At 41.7% G+C, this 17,925-nt stretch overlaps 1 protein-coding gene and 1 long non-coding RNA gene across 4 annotated transcripts in view; one reads left to right on the top strand and one right to left on the bottom strand.

Annotated features, from left to right (window-relative positions):
- The window catches only part of LOC111264183 (IDLSRF-like peptide), a 58,900-nt gene extending 56,709 nt beyond the window's left edge, over positions 1–2,191 (bottom strand). The window contains exon 1 of one of the 2 annotated variants that reach the window (XM_022839881.2): positions 1,277–2,191. The gene's annotated coding sequence lies outside the window, so the exon portion shown is untranslated. The remainder of the gene's footprint in view (positions 1–1,276) is intronic. The other variant, XM_022839863.2, reaches the window with a different exon arrangement.
- An 8,648-nt stretch (positions 2,192–10,839) lies between these two features.
- Positions 10,840–17,925, top strand: part of LOC111264220 (uncharacterized) — an 8,235-nt gene continuing 1,149 nt past the window's right edge. The window contains exons 1-3 of one of the 2 annotated variants that reach the window (XR_002682758.2): positions 10,840–11,022; positions 16,463–16,538; positions 16,817–16,966. This is a non-coding gene — a long non-coding RNA (uncharacterized LOC111264220). The remainder of the gene's footprint in view (positions 11,023–16,462; positions 16,539–16,816; positions 16,967–17,925) is intronic. The other variant, XR_002682759.2, reaches the window with a different exon arrangement.

The following is a 17,925-nucleotide window of genomic DNA, read 5'->3' on the forward strand; positions in this document are numbered from 1 at the left end:
ATTCGATTTTATATATATATATATATATATATATATATATATATATATATATATATATAGTATACGGTAAATAGAATAAGTACGTAATAAATAAATTACCTCTGACGCCTCACATACGCTCGAATCGAGACAAATAATGTCTGCGCCTATCGGCCTAGCTGATCGTTTCAAATCAAACAGCGTCCCAAATCGGCCTGGCTAAGTTTGCCTTGATGGGTATCAATGACATCATACAGCTACGATCAATTCTTTTTTCCTTTAATTGCATAATGGTCTGGTTTGTCTAGTTATTTGTTTGCTATAATAATTAACGCATGCTGATAATTTTAACAGGCTGATATAACGTACAAAGGAAGAAACACACGAGCCCTTTACGTTACGATTGTAGACATATGTCTTGTTAACTTATGCAATAAAGTTTATGGTCTATAAAAATGTTACCCAATCATTGTTTTTCCGGTCAGTTTAAACATGGTTTAATTAAAGGCATTGGTCGCCATCTGTCGGCAACAAAATGAAAATCCGGAATCACAAACGGTTAGAGAAACTAGCTAATCCACGAATGAAACAGCTGTATTTGTCGTTCACTGAAGACAGGATCGAGATAAACACGAAATCAATTTACTGTGACAGCATGTCAATTTGGAGGTAAACACCAATTTAATTTAACTCGGAGGAAAACTTTGAGCCCGAATTATTTAGGATTCGAGTTGTACTTGCTCGGCTGATGTGCACCTTGTGGGCAAAAGTTCGTTTGTGTTATGAGTAGGCATCGTGACGTCCGAGGTTTCTCTAAGCGAAACAACAATAACGACAGGATAGAGGAACTTTTGCCCATCGGATTTGGCTCCGAGTTGGCTTCAATTTAGATATTAATGTTCAACTAATATCAGCGTAATCTTCGACTTGACTGGGTCTTCTCACCGCCATCTTTATGTCGTCTTGAAAAACTTTTCACACCGATTTAAGCTGTCGTTGAAACTATCACTATTGACGTCGAGACTGGATTTGAATGATTCTCACGCCTTCGTGTCAAATCTTCAAAGGACCCATATCTGATGAGACCAGAACTTACCTATGTTATGTTTTCTTTGCTTATGACTCCCAAGGAAGATACCACCACCTGTGATCGATTTTTGCTCCGATTATACAGCTTCTAAGCAGTATCCGTCGCTTATTTTGGCTACTTCTCAATTACAAGAGCGACTCATAATGTACTTGTTCATTGTCTACTATGGCACATACACGCTGCATCCAATTTAAAGGCTCGACTTACCTTGTCTGCTGGCCTTCTCTTTGTTGTTGTTGTGGTGGTTGAAGCACTGATGAGTTGTAGCCAATGACCACAGGTGCTTGATAAAGTGTTTCGTACAGTCACCTAGTTCAACCGAACCTGATGAAGAACGAGTTGTTTTGGATTTTCACTATTTTCCTGCTACAGACTCGTTCACGATATGTGTATCTGTGTATATGTATTAGAAATCACTGAGGTCCGCTATGATGACCAAGATGATTCGATTATTAGAACAGTTTGTTTAGGGTGTTTCTTCCTCGTTGAAAGGTCCACTCTGTGCTAGGTTAAATGATTGTTTTTGTCCGTCGACAAGTCGCCCTCTAATTGCTGATAGTACGGCAAAGTTAAACTGGATTCGCAACCGATACCGTTCTCGTCTCTAACCACCGCGAGCAAGTTCTTATAAACACTCGAAATAAATTCGAGTCAAACTTTATCACCCGTTGTTTTCTACCCCGACAAGTTCTGATCAACGCCGCCAACGCCTATGCATCTGAACTTGTCGTTACCGCGTAATGTCTTCGGCGTGGCCTAGTGCTTCTTGTCCGTTTGCGTCTTTCTTTTCTTTCTATTTTATTTCTTCTATTTCTTAAGCTAGGCCAATAGGGAAGACGGCGAATAGCAATGTTGCTGGTAGCAGTGGATATGGATAGCGCTGGTGCTGATGCGTGGGCCTCCGGTCTCCAATGCGGCGGTGCAGTTCGGGACGGTGAAGATAATGCGGGAGAGGGGGAGCAAATAGGAAAGGGACGTAAAGACGTCAGATACGCACCAGAACATTACCTTCTCTCGGAGGGTTTCCCCCTTCCTTACAAGGACAACGACGGCTGCCTATTCTGCTGCGCCCTCTGCTGCCACGTCCATCGCCATTGTCGCTATTACCACCGAACCCCACTAGGCTACCGGCTGATAGCGGACGACGAAGGTCGACAGATCCGTTCAGCCCGCGCGGCCCCCTCACACTCGCGCAGCGCCGTCGGGGGTGAAAGGACGAAGGCAGCCGCTACTGCTATTGCCTCTGCTGCTACCACCATCATCACTAGCAGCTATTACTGCTACTGCTATGTTGTCGTCACGGAGAAGGAGGGCGGGGATCAAGTCGAATTGGGACCCTACGAGCTGCTACGAATGTCTGGTTTCTACGCGTGGTCCTATGGTGGAAGGTTAGGGGAACGAAAATAAACTCTGCTTGAAACACCAGGTGGGTGTACGGCGAAGGCAAGCCGAAAGCGTGCTGCATGTTCACCTGAGGTCCGCCAACTGTGCTACCCAAGACAAACCAGAGAGTACAAGGTCGTCAAACAGGTAGGGTACAAGAAACGAACGTATCGATAGCAGCAGCAGCAGCAGCTTTCGGCGAGTTCTCTAACAGGACTATAGAGGAGAGTGTACGGATGGACGTTTTAAAGCTAACGATAGTGAGAGGGCCGTGGCCGCTGTGTAGTTTCGGCCAAACTGAGTACTCATATATGGTTGGAGTCGCTAAACGCAGCTCACGGCTAACGGCTGCAACGCGGCTAGAAGGCGGTGGGTTGTACTGTGGCCGAATAGAAACGACATATGGGTTCGCGTCAAAAATTCCGCTTTTAAGATAGCACTTGGTTCAAGGTTGCTTATCCGCGGCGCCACATACGTTATTGCATCTCTGTCGCACACTTCCTTATACTTGCGCTGATTGTGCCCGCTGTGGATATGGTTGCAAAGTTTGTTTGTAGCCATGATTAGCTAGAGGCGAAAACTACACAGAGGGATGCTTAAAAATAAAAGAACTGTGTAAGCCCAGATGAGGCAGTATGCCTTTCTTTCTAGGATATTGGAACGTATTTCCGTTGGCACTGGGCAGTTAGTTGGATTTTTCTCTACTTTGCTCGTTTACAGACTCGATAATGGTAAGGACACGGAATGATGATCTGGAAAATAAGCGAGGACGCATGAGGGACGTCGCAGAAATGTTTCGCTTAGTGCTTTTATTTCTTTTTATTTCGTGTGGCATATCTGGCTTGCTACACATCTTCGAGGAGTAAACGCATTATCCGTGTACAATATAGTAGATCTTACGCTTACGTCCATATCTAGTGTGGTCTGACTTCTGCTACAATGATTAGAGTACGGGAAGTCTAAGCTTATAAAAATGCAGACCTCACATTGTATTGTCGATAGGGGAGCCGTATAGAGTTTGAGTAGAGGTCTAACAAAACAAATACATGCCCCTTCTAATAAACAACAATTTCGTGGCTTCAGTTAAACGGCCATTTGATGTCCAGCGGGCCGGGACTAATTGATCGCCTATGATATGAGTTTGATTTCAAGGTAAAAATTTAGCTATTTATTCAAGGTACAGCATATCTTGAGTTCCTCCGCATAAAAGGAGAACGACATAGAGACTCAGTTCAGTAATGTTATTATTAGTGAGCACTATTCTGAATGAATAACGACTATTGGCTTGCCGGAAGCAGCGACGATACCTTAACGAATTAGGCCAACCACGATCACTTCTAGAAGTAATGAAATCAAACTGTTCTTTCATGCTCGCTACCTTCGAAAGATATGTACCCTATTGTAAAAACACACGTAAAAAAACGCGTGGGAGGAGAGGGAACCCGACAAAGAGCGATACAAAGAGAGCTCGATGTTCAACGTGGTCACATGAGAGTAATTTAACTAGAAAGAAAATATATCTCAATTTCTTTACGAAGTCTTCCTAAAGGAAAATTCAAAGGGTTTTGTTGGCGAGATGTTAGCCATCGCAAAAACAGCGAAGGGAGGCGAATGAGGCACATGGTTTCGAACGCACGGTGCAGTTAATCGTGCTTTTCGGATCCAATCTGCAGTGTCAAGTGAAAATTTCTGCTTTTAGGCAGGGCTGGTATCTTTGCCTGCATGTTTCCACCTAACCTAGCAACGGTTAAGCGCAAACAGACTAGAACGTATTGCTGCTACCTCTCCATCGTATGGTATGATTTAATTCGTATGGTGTGACTAAGTTCCCTTTCATAGACATTGTTTTACAAGTACTGATTTATCAGTGGGTTAAAGCATTAAGTCGGCAGTAATCATAAGCTAGGCTATAGCACATAACTTGGGCTAAGTCAAATTTGTGTAATGGGGTCCACCAATGGTAGAATAGGCAGACATACGCAACGTTCTAATGACAAGGAAACAGCTAGACGAACAAATGTTGAGTGGATATCCTATAACAGATCGTAAGATATTCTATATGAAGTTGCGAGTGTAGTTTTGAACTTACTGATTACCAATATTCCATTCGAGCATATACAATCTGAGCGGATTTTCTAAAGACGGGCGCGTCTGTCCTTGTGTGTGTATTGGTCTGTGGGGAAATCTCGGAACGTCCCAAACCATCAGTCGGCGCAAACGTATAAAGCTTTAACAAAGAACGCCGATCTATGTCTATGTTGACACTCCCGTTGTGCTGCCTGCCATTCGTTCCGGGCCCACAGATCCACTTTTACTAGCTTCACTTCTAAGTTTGAGCCTTACAAACGTAAGGGGAATAGGAGTAAAAGAAACAATAATGGCAACAACAGCTGGATCAACGCTGTAATCATAAACATAAATAGCAATAATAGATGAACGAAAATTACTGCTACTTTAGCCCCCTGGCACCACAAGACAGGCAGATGAATAAGCAAGCACCGATTGACCATGTTGCTAAGCAGCAGACGCAAGCACCCACATTCAAAAGGAACCTATATGCAGTGCACTCAACTCTATTATACATCGTATCTCAGCTACTCGTACCGTCGTCGCGTATTGTGGTGCTTGTAGAACCGGCGGAGACAGGCAGCGGCATTGAGTGCGCCAGTGTTAGCGGGAGCGTCAGCCACATTAAATGGAAATCGTATAAGCTAGTTGGTTCATACCGTCCATCAGAGCAACGATGGTGATTAAGCAGTTCCGCAAACGTCTCGCTACCTGCCGGATTACGAGGCTAGCTATTAGATGTAGACGTCGGCTGAATACGTTGACCTCGTATCCACACGTTCGCTATGATACTATGACGTCTAACACTTCCGTCTCTAGGAAATGGAACAAGCGCGACTGTAAGGGCTCGAGTACATGAAGTAAAACAGGTTCAGCGAGGGATAGAGGTGGGGGAGGAGGCAAGGATATCACGAGAGTCATCATTTCATTCCAGTCGACGTGCGCAGATCGAGTGAAACCAGGCGTGCGCGTTTCTGCTGTGCTGCTGCGCTTATTATTATTATTGTTGTTGTTGTTGTTGATCCTGTTGAGCCGATCCTGCTGGCGCCGTTGAAACCATTGCTATTGCCGGCCCTGCCGACGATCCAGGACGACGGCGGTCGAGTAGAAGCGCCTACTCGGGTATGTGGTCTAAAAATCCACTCCGCGCGTCCGGTACATACGACTAATAAACTACCCGCTACTGCTACTGCTTGTGCTACGGATCAAGGTAGACTCGGTAGTGGGACAGCAGCCTGGTGGACGTATGGAGCTCGACGCTGGAGTCACGTTCGAGCTGAGATTTTATTGCACGACGGAGGAAGACGACGATGAAAATGTCGATGAATACTCTTGAGGACTGTAAAAGGAAAAAGCGGTTTAGGAAGACTAGACTACGAACCTCGTCTTGGTGGAGGGGCTGAGGTCGTTGAAAATGTTGGACTGATATAGATTGCAAGCCGAGGACCGCATCTCTCCACGTACATTAACATAAACGCGGTTATTGTATTAAATGTCGCGTTGCACCGTTCTGCTTTTAAGGTTTGGAATGCATGTATGTAGAAGGTGTAATGCTACCCCTAGCTAGCCGGAAGGCAGTGATTTGCAACGTTCCTGGATTTCTGTATTGTAAGGATTCTAGGATTATGCATTGTATTAATAAGCATACCTATACGTCTATTTATACACACATAATAACTTGGTATCTAGCATTGTATATATGTTAAATGTCAATTGAAATGATAAAAAATTACCTTAAATCAGAGGTTGAGGCTTTCTCTCTCACAGGATTTAGTGACCTTTTGAGTATTTTGTGCATCCATGCCATACAAAAGCTAAGGAAGAACACAAACAATTTTTGCCCCTCGTTCGAATTATGCCCATACCTATGAGATTATATAAAAACAAAATCACATTATTGCACGTTACATTTAGGTCTATGGAATACGATTCGTCTTTGTATCACACTGGCACTATGTACTGCATAACTTTCCGATGATGTTATGCCTGTCAACTGTGCCATAATTTACTTACTTCTGAACTTATAATTGCATATTCACCGAATACTTACTAAATCGACAGTAACGATAGCGCTTTATAGAAGCGTCTCTTTATAGCTGGCCAACTTAAACACAGAACTAGTGGAGATGGTTTATGGTATACTATAACATTATCAACAACAACAGTGGTATCGTTGATAATTTTACGTTCGATGCTGGCGTAAGAGATCGCTTCGGTATATCGCACGAGACAACATGGGCCTACCTCAGGTTTTGGACCTGGACCACAAAATGTGACGGGAAACCATCGTCCCGGGTATGGTGAAGACCAGTCAAATCTTTCTACATATAGTAGGATCCAGAGAGATACATGGCGAATAAGCTATGTGCATCGACTCGTTTGGGCAATTTCACCGAGTTGGTAAACTGTAAGTGAATTCATTGCGCACGGTCGTACCGTAACCAAATAGTGGATTCGATAGGGTGCCTTATTGACCGAACTCATCGAAGATAGAACGTCTACATCGACTATAATCGATATAGAAACGATCGTTCTAAAGATTACTCTGAATAGTGAAAGCTCATAAGGATATATCTCACAGCATGATTTGAACTTAACAAACTTCTGATGTTTGTTAAAAACCACCTATGAGCAATGGGCGTCGTATGCTGCATGCGCTGTCGGCTCATAATAATACTCGATGGCCCTGTGTTGCCGTGCAAGGGAACACGTTCGAGAGGTGACTGTGACAATAAAAAAAATTTACGTACTGCAGTCACAGTAGAGACGGGTCTTTGTATACGTCAGTCCTGCGTAGGAAAGTTAATTCGTCACTACCTTATGTACGCGAACGTTATATGGCCTCATATACTACAGTCTCTTAGATTACGCAATGTGTTCGTTTCGACAACGGTAATCTGTGTGTAATATTAAGCTTTGGGACCTTTCACGTACCACATGATTATATATAGACATACGTACTACATGTTTGCATGTCGGACTGCTAAACTCCGGAGGGTAGCTTAATCGCATTTAGTTGATATATAGTACATACTACACTTGGTCTGTACTAATGGGACTCGCGCGCTTCTGTCGAATTTTTCTGCTCTTAACATATAGACGCGTAGAAAATATTGAAATAGTGACGTTGTTTTCTGGCAGGATGGCCAGACAATAGCGGACGCAAAACTTGAGACACTTATTCAAAATATCCAGGTGAAAGTCACGGTACACAGGACCTCCATAGCCATCTTCTTGTCTAACGACACCCGACAATTCAACAATGTTGATATCTGAAAAGCATTGCATTTTCTTCCCTCTGAGACTGCTTTACAAGGACTAACTCATGACCTATCCATCAAATACTGGAGGATATACTGTCAGGGCATATAACTCTATTCAGCTGATCACAGCTAAACGTGCTGTGAATCCTAAGAACTACTGGATGAAGACTTCGCTTGGATGAAATCGTTCTGACTCGAGCTAGCTCACGTGGTCTTGTCGCGTTTACTTGTGCGAACCGCAGAGGGACTTATAGAAGATTGCAGAAAGCGGTGGTGGGTTTTAAAAGTTCGTCAACGCTACTTGAGTTTTGGTCCTCCACTCGTCGACATACTGGACGCAAACACAAAAGTTGATCACCGCCCCGGTAGAGAAAGACGTGAAACCCAAGTCATCGCATTTTTGGCGAAAGCATGTGTCACCGTCAATTTCCTGTTACACAAGAAATAGCCTGGCCTCTGCTTATGTTTATATGTGTCACGCGATAGGCTGAATTTCGTTCGAGTTGGGCGCAAAACTTGAATACTATTGACATTGCCTGCCAAGTCGTTTACATGGCGTATGACAAAGGGTTCACCATCAAGGCAAAAAAACCCTTGCGTGCTCACCCATGCGATATATACAACAACCAGAATAGTTATAACGGTAGCAGAGGTCTTGCGTAAACGAAGCGGGTTGTTTTAGGACACATAGAAATACTTCAAATTTTCATTTCTCATTCACGTTGCTTTGAGTGGAATACTCTCGAATGGTTGTGGAACCAGAAAGAGCACAGTCCGCTCAGATAGATATGGGGAAGCACTATTTTGCAAGTATCAGTAGCAACGTGCCGCTTGATATTTGAGTGGGCCGTGGCCTTTAAGGAAGCGGTGCAACCTGTTGTGCTCTTCAAACGTAGTGTGTTCGAAGTTAGCTGACTCGACAAGTTCATGGTAAGTTCAGCTAAACTGGAGAAGGTCTCAATGGCCCTCCTATATGTGAATTACATACGTAAAAGAGAAATCACACCGAGAAGATAAAGTATAAATGTATCTAAGGCCCTGAAGCTGTCGCGTTGACCCTTTTGTGTTTTCTAAGGCTGTTATGCTATTTTCGGCTATCAACCATTAGGGTATTTATGTATATACGTCACTGAGCTTAAATTCCAGTAGACGCCACTTTACAGCTCTGTTATACAATACAAGTAGGAGGCCCCCAGCGCAAGGCTAAACTGCCGTATTTGCTTGTGACTTTCGAGAAAATCCTACGATATATCCCATTCTATATCTACTTGGTATCCGTGGAAAAATCCGCAGTGCGCTCGAAAAGTTTGTATTTCTAAAACGAAGAAAATGTCTATTTGATAGGTCTATAAAAAGCCTAATCTACCACATAGACCTGAGAAAGTGGCCTTGTAGGGATGAGGCAACTTGTTTTAACAGGCCTCTTGTGTCGTTTACATGGGCTACGTTGCTCTTTTGAGACTCAAAGGAGCAAGAAACGCCTCAGGGAAACGAGTGGGTATAGATACATGAGGATTATCTGAAATGAAGAAATCAGAAGAACTCAATCATTGCAAAGCCTCCATCGGTTTTGTCAGGCAGACAGAAGAAGCTATCGTTGAGCTTCGCGAAATCAGCAGGCTCTAAACACTTCAGATGCCTACACAACTTTTCAGTGCGATCTACTTGTAGACCGTATTTTTTTACGATGCGCTTTATTTTAGTGGCTAACATGACCTATTAAATGAGAATACTGTTACCTATAAAAAGTAAATCTTTGATTATTTCGAAGAAATCTACGGCATTTTTGCACCACTTCAGAATCATCGAAATGTGCTCCTCCATTAGCAAATGCAGCATTCGAAGCAAATCCCTTCTTTCGCAAGGGCTCGAAAGGTCTCCACACTTATCCCACCGCTGGACGCCAGCTACGCCTAACAGGACAAGGATGCTTCGACGATTACGTCTTGGCAAACAGGTGATTATATTTAAACGCGTGTGTGTGTGTGTGGGGGGGGGGGGGAATGATTCAAAAATCATCTGTTTGTCAACTGTTCCTTCCTAACAGTATGAGCAATAAATTTAAACAAACCAAAAAAGGGTCAGCTCTACCTTTCCGATACTCTAATTAAAAGCAACGAGAATGGCTGTCAAAGACTAGAAACTGCAACTATGTAAGACGCAAGTGTGGGCTGAGATTCGCTGAATAAAAGTGCTGCCCAACACAATAAAATCATCAGGAGATGACCCAGGCATGAGGTTGAATCGACTCTAGGGACGAATTACAAATAAGCCTACACCTTGAGTTACGCTTTCAGTGAGATGTAACCAATGGTTGTTCAGACTGCCTTTCAAGCATTGCACTTCAATGCATGTAACTAACTTAAGTTGCCGCAGCATTGCACCTCGCAAAACATCCCACTTCCTACGCGCTGGATTCTGCTTAGCTACCTAAACTTACCTCATCTACGAAGCCTAGAATAAAGCTACCGCAAAACTACGGTTTTGTGTCAAGTTTAAGACACGAAAACGCTTCACCTCTAAAGCAGATTATGTAAAATTGTTAATTTTTTCACATTACGTTAATTTAAATCGTTTCGCTCGAATCTCACTTATGTTTCAAACAGTTTATTTCCTAATGGCTATGTGTCTGTGTTATGAAATTTGGCATAGCCGTAGAATGCTTACATAGATATAAATTTTTCGTTACGTATCGAAACATGCTAATAAACGTAGTAGTAATTAGTTGATGGAACACGCGTGTAGAAAGCTATCAATAAATGCGCCTAGTGATAGCCCTATCTATCTATCTATCTGTATAAATAATTCTCAGTGCTTGTCAACGTTTGATCGAATCGTCTACAAGGCGTTCTCATCGAGCAAGTACCGCAACAATAACAAACTCCAGTTTCATTCGTTAACTGCAGTCGACACCTTCCCTGCGATAACGTGCCATTCCGTGCATGTGACGGTTAAAAACGGTAGAACGTTGCGTACGATCCAAGCAGGTCGCCAGTCGGAACAGATAGACGTAAACATCGTCTTGTGTTGTCATGTAGCATAGGCACGATCAGCTTCGTGCTCGTAGTTCCAGCCTATTGCCTCTCATTGTCACGTGCCATGGCCACTCACGCGATGCGGCTGACACACGTTGCTAACTGATATCAAATCATAACGACCCAGAACGAAAGAATCACTTGACGAGTAGGAATAGGCGTTTGGTCCTATCGGTGAGGTTGTTAAGGTCAAGACAGCACTTTGGTAAGTGTTTGAATCGGAAGAATAGATGTGAAAATTGTAGGAAAAATTGTAGGAGCGCGTTCGTTGATCTATAGTTCATAACAAAAATACATAAACGGATTGCGCGTCTTTGATATACATCGCTAATCGGCAGAGTGGCCGACATTCAGTTAATTCAATAAATAAAAATGCAACTATCGGTCTACTATTTCAACAAAGTAGTAATGATGCTTTTTTTTTCTACTAAAACTAGAGAAATTCTAAGACTAAGAAATTGTTTATAGTATAATATCGTTTTTGAAACAGATAATGCAAAATCACACATTTCTAGTTAACAGAACGCCGTCAGGCTTTTCCCGGAAAAATGTTCTTGTATTTAATCTAATGTTGCTGCACGATACACATTTATAGCGAGGCCAACTCGTATTTCTCACCTTCCACACAAAGAATCCTTTATAGCCATATATCGGCTGCTGCGCTTCCAGACAGTTGAGTATATACATTGAGGCTTGAAAAAAGGCATGCGAAGCCTAGGAGAGAACCTTAGGGAACATGGTACAAACAGTGCGGTCAACCCGTTGAATCATGGATAATTATAAGCTTTTCATTTGCCTTAACTGCATTGATCTTAGAAGTAGAGAATTAGCCCTAAAGCAACCCATCTCTAGCTGCGAAACTACCGTTATCAAGGCCCTTTCCAAAAAAATCGTATGAGCGGTTACTTCCAAAAGGGTTCATAGCGATTGGACACTATGCTCGCTTGCAGGCCCCAGTGGAGTTCCGTGCATAATTTTTTAATACGTTCCCATGATCACAGTAAACGTGACATGGTTATCCTTAATTTTTCAAACTTTTTTGCGTAAGTAGAGTTATTTTATTTCCGATAGATAAATGCATCATTGTTACCTAACCTAACCTAAATTTATTTGGTCGCTGTAGAGGTATAGGCTTCGCGAGTCTATGAAGTATCGGAAAGTAGATTCTACCTCATGTCGAGGCTTGAGCACTTTTCCTATTACGAAGATATCAATATTTTGGAAAAGTAATAATCAATGTGAGCAATGTCTAGCGCGTATGACGGATGAGAAAGAAACTTTTTTATTTTCGCCATCGCGATGCCTGCGAGGTGAAGTTGTCGGGTGCCACTGGTCGAGTGTCTCTGTCCATTAAACTTGGGTCCTTAATGAAACTTCTCCCAAGTTAGTAGTACACTTCAGCTGTAGTCAGAAAATCAGGAGTCATGGAACTCTAATGGACAACATACGCATTACTGTCCTTCCGGTTAAATGCTATTCGCCCGTCGTTGACGATCATTATAGAGGATCTATCTTAACTACAAGTCAGCGCTAGAGTAAAAAGAAATAAGCGTTTCTAGGCCTCTGTTTTTGACCCTCATTCAAATCATCAAGGGGCAGGCATTTTTCCTGATATTTTTATTTGGTTAATTTGCCTGAGAAGAACAAGCAAAGCATTTTCACATAGACCGAAACTGAGCGCCAACACGCATGCGCTTTGAGATAGATCGGCTTCTTCGATACCTCTCAACACTCGCTTCGCGGTAGGTCTTCTATTAAACTTATTTTCGAGTTGAAAATTTCCCTCCCGAAATTTTTTGAACCAACAGATCATGTTACTTCTAATGGTGGAAGCTTCATCGAATATAAGGTAAATGATTGGTAAGTTATTCTAACGAGTTAGACAAGTTCCGAAATCGGGAATGAATACAACGATGTAGACAATGGAAGGGTTAGTCGCATCCTGGCGCCCAAACTACTGACCGGGGCTTAACTTTTATCATGTCTTTTATCGTCGGTTATATTCAGCTGACCGCCACGATTGCTCTCTTGTGCGCCGTCTTATATAATCATATGGCTGTGTGCGGCTCATATAGATGGTAGCTAAGGCAAGTTATAGTCACACCAATAACGTATGGTAACGCCAGCTAGTAATCGATCCCGTGTCCGATGTCCTGCGCAGAGTGTAAGCGCGGTCGACAATAACAAATTTATATGACGAGCTATTTCCACCGCTGTATTTGAACATAAAGCTAACGTTCGTAAAGCGCGCGCATTTTTGAATGTTCATGCCTCGTGACAATTCGCCTGTTGAAAGGCTGAGCGACAACATTCGCGTAAATGGCCCTAGATTTCAGAGACCACAAGTGCATTTTAAATACAAAAACACAACGTCGAGAAATAGTGTCGTCTTGACACATAAAACGCATGCCTTTCACACTTGATGCCGAACGACCTAAGAATAGTTTAATCTGCACGTACTGTATTACCGTTACGTCTTATTTCGCCTACGACTGCGATTAATCGAAAAGTGTTTGGGTCTTTGTCCGCTTACCTTTATTTCATACGGTCTGTGTTCTTTTATGTAGCACTCCGCCAGATGTACGCTATGGTAATTTTTTTGCGCAACGATAGAAAATGTATTACACTCAGGCTGTGAAGATGAATCTTCCTGGTGGAGCATCATTGTCAGCCTCTCTTATATCTGCACGTCGCACTGAATTAGTAAATTCAAATGAATAAATAAAATGCTACAGCATGACCTCTTAACGGATTTCATCGTGAACATTGAATGTTATGTCATGTTCGACAAAAGCATGAACCTCTTTCCTCCAACGGGGAGTGAACAAATAACACGGTGATACTGAAAAACGGCAGATGCAGATATCATGGACATATCACAAGTTATTACGTTTTCAGGGCGAGCCATAACTCGAGCGTAAAGACCAGGTAGCAAATGGCGCGACCACAGATTGTCAATGGGTTAACAGTTGTTGTTGTTTAATAAAAGTGTGACCTGGTTTTTATGAATCGTTAAACTACATTTAGATAGTCGTCCATATGCTGGTAATTTCCCGTCTTTAGTATTCTATATCTTAATAATACACATATTTATGATGATTCATCTTTGTTTAGAGTCTGCTAAATGACATGACCTTGAGGGTAAGACACTGTATCGCGCCAGACGTAGTATCGCAAAGAATGAAGCGTATAATTTCTAGCTTATAACACAATGTCAATACAGTCTTTATAAAAACAGTGACGTTCCGCACAGCGGAAATGTATTTTCTAGTGTACAGCCATAGTGATATTTTACGTATGCGTTTGCTCTTTATATTTCATACCCCTTCGGTTCAATTTCGCCAACCTCATGCGCTTGGAGGCGTGGAAGTACGTCTTGCTACAGACCATTGCAGTTTTCATATTTTACAGAAGCGAGAACATCTCTCAAAACCTATGATCTCTATACCTATATACGAATAGTTTCCAGATATACTGCACTGTTTTGAAGAACGGCTAGGATCTGAACATACCACTCTTTAAGCAACAACAATGATAGAGTTAGTCATATTGCGTATGCTTAATCGATTTATCTGAATCAACAGGAAGGGTGGTCTCCTCCCTGAAGTTTTCATACTTACGTTTAAACATACCGCAAGAGAGTTTTAAGCAGACTTCAGAGGCCAAAGGTTTTCGGAGCATAAGTCATGAAGGGGGTCGGCCGTCTTTCTGTTCACAATTGTCAGTTCTCCCATTTTCCCAGATTGTTTTGCTGATGTGGCTCGCTGCGAGTAGGCGAAACGAGCTTGAATGCGAACATCTCGTGGTTTGCTTCATCAGATATCAATGGAAAGCTGTTGTTATTCCTGTTGAATCATCTATTCATGACGTTACGACACCGATGCTCAATTTAATTTTAAAACATGGAACCAGCACTAAACCTTGCGCATGTCATCCATCTGTTTAGCAACTGTTCTCTGCAGAGCTGATCGTTAAACTGAGCTCATATCTATCTGTTGCCAGCTTACTTAACTACAAGCTTTCTGTTTGCATTGCATTTTGCATGCTTTAGCATCGAAGGTAATGCAAAAACAAGCTGTTCCTATATAAAATGTAAAACCTCTTTCGTGTCACTGTGATCCTGTACGCGTGAACAAGTTCAGGTAATATTATCGGCTAACAAAGTCGTTCCAACGGAATTTGTGGAGTGAACCGCAATTCGACGTCGTGCAACATGACTTTCAACAGATAACAGTTTCTTTTTATATGTTCAATATAGGCAAGAAGCGTATCACAGCAAAGTATCACCGGAAGACTCAAAATTAGCTCATTCCGTCATGGGTTTCCCACTTTTTCTGAAGAATCTCTTCCTCATACGGGTTGAAGTAGAAACTAGGATTTGCGAACTAGGATTGCGAAGGTTTTACGAATTAGACGGCTGTGCTGACAAATCGCTATTTTGTTTAGTAGCATCGGAAAATATTGAATTAAGGTAATTTATTCAGTAAGTAAACCTTGCCAACGTTCTGTATTTTCCATTCATATGTATATTATTTATGAGACTAAAAACGGCATATTGTTGTCCATTTGTTATAACCATTATACAGTAGAGCTAGAGTTCGAATGTTTTTTTCAAGTACGCTTCTTGAAAACTCAACCCTACTAAACTAAAAGGTATAGACAATCTGGGATCAAAAACTATGAAAGTTTAACTCTAATTAAATATAGTTTAAAGTGGTACTTTAAACACAATTAAACATAATTTATGCATGTTACTGTTTCTCCTACTTTGATTCAAGATGAGGGAAGTTTCCTGTGCCTATTTTGCTATATAGAGAACCGTTTCTATATAGAAAATATAGAAGGTAGATAGTTTTCTATATAGAAAACCTGTTAACATATCTTGGTTTGTAACCATATAAGATTTTTGATGATGTATGGACGAAAACCGTAGTACCTTGAAGGAGATCCCTTGAAGGTATTCTCACGAATCTGCAGCTACATCCATATATGGTACAACATGGATCTAACCCATGTGATTATTTTTGTTGGTATCATCATCAACGCTCGATGAAAACGAGTCCTCGCCGGCAGGATGTCTATGGCGAAATTGACAGTAATCTATTTTTCACGAACATCGTATCCGGTCTACAGAGGCAAGCTTTAAAATCAGCGATGTAAGTCTGCACGATGGGCTTTCTTGACTTACGAGCGTAGAATACTGGCTGAAACACTGCGAACAAAAGTCGAATTGTTGTTTTTACGCTGGTGCTGTATGCACGTGAAGTACTTAGAAAACCAGGGTCCATTTCGTCGGCTCACATACTCTGTAGAGGGTTTTTCAACCTGCATACATTATCCAAACGCCCACCATAAATATCTCGGCCTATTTATAAAGTAAGCATGAACTGGCACGTGCACAACCGTGCGCTCTCTGTCACAGCGGAATAAATTTTATGGATAAGTTAAGTTCTATTCACTTTTTCATAATTAGTATACTTTCGAGGTTTACAATTTTTGCGCAAGACGTTATGAGATTTCCGTACGAGTTTTGTATGTTCTACTACGAAGCTTCGTATAACATTTACCACTTTCTGTAGATAGATGTTAACTAACCTTAAGTATACACGTAGATCAATGTTAGTTTTCACTTTTTTGTTACTTAGCTCATCCAGCCAACACAGGGTCGGCCAGATGAAACAAAGACCCCGTATTTGATTCCTGCAAATCAGCTATCCTTCGGTAAGTTGAATAAGCTGTAGACAGCCATATTTAGGGTTCCGGGATAGAATAGAAAACATCCGTAGAGTATAGAAGGTGTCAATAGGTAAAATTCAACTACTCTATAATGACAGTTTTTTTGTGAACTTGAAACAACGAACAGTCTGCCTTGCTTGTCCGTAACAAATTGTTGGGGTTTCCATGTGGGAGGAGATATAATAATATAAGCCAGTTTAGTGAAAGGTGGGCAGTAACGCGCATACATCCATGCGGTATGTCGGTGTTTTCTGCTTTTACAGTTCATCTCCTTTGCCAGACGCAGGTTCCTTTCCAACTGTTAGAGGTACTTTTGAAGCTGTTCGTTAGAGCTCACAAGGCGCTGCTACCCAAGGGCTCGCAACATGATTTAAGTGGCTAGCGTCATAAGCCGAATGGATGGAACAGCAAAGGTGCTTTACTGATTATACAGAAACGTAGTCGTTCTTTGATTATCAACATTTTTTTGCAATAGCGCATATGGTTTAATTTGGGAAACCCCCGCAAGAGGGTTTAACCCGAAGCTTTGTCCTGAAAATATGGTTCGTTTCTGATCAAATTCAACTGTCCTTAACTATATCAATAGTCAGTGACAAATCCGTGTTAGATTTGCGAATAAAGAGACCGAAGTCTCACTGTATTTAGTGGTTTCTAGATCATCATGCGCTCTCCTCAACAAGCACCCAAAGCTGAGCTTAGAAAAGTATAAGTGAATATAGTTGTTAGGTATAGCTATGATTTGCCTAATGAAGACAACTTGGACGTATTTTATATAAAGATTCATCTTGCAGATTTTTTTAATAGAAATGATGGAAACTTTATTAGGAAGGCTATTGATTTTAATGTCTATATCAGACAGCTGCTCATATTGTGTCGCCATTATCCTAAATTGTAGCTGGAGGAAGATGGGGCTTGATGGGCAGCCATTTTTCTAAACGACGGAACCTATGCTTAGGAATGAAGCACCATTCAATTCTGGGGTTAATTGCCAATTAATTGCTATTGGAAGTGCTTTCTCTATTTACCGTGGATTTTTTTTTATAGAGCAGCATAGGACCTATAAACCACTTATTTAATGCAACTGACAAATGATGTAATTTTTTTGCCAACGTTTGTCATCCCAGACTCAAAGTCCAAGTCAACCCATGTTTGCAAAATCTGAAACATCTTACCATCACTATAATGAAGAATAAGGCAGCATAAACTAATGTCTTTCGAGGATGTTTGCGCGGTCATATAGTCTATGCTGTTGCAAGACAGACATTTTTTCTCAGCTTCGTTGTCTAAATGACTCCTTCACATATGAGTTATAATTTTTATCTTAAGTCGCTTTTGAACATCATGTTTGTTTTCGTTTTTCTTGTTGTTATAC

This window comes from Varroa jacobsoni, unplaced genomic scaffold (assembly GCF_002532875.2).
Source record: "Varroa jacobsoni isolate VJ856 unplaced genomic scaffold, vjacob_1.0 scaffold_91, whole genome shotgun sequence".
In the NCBI taxonomy this organism is placed as follows: Eukaryota; Metazoa; Arthropoda; class Arachnida; order Mesostigmata; family Varroidae; genus Varroa; species Varroa jacobsoni.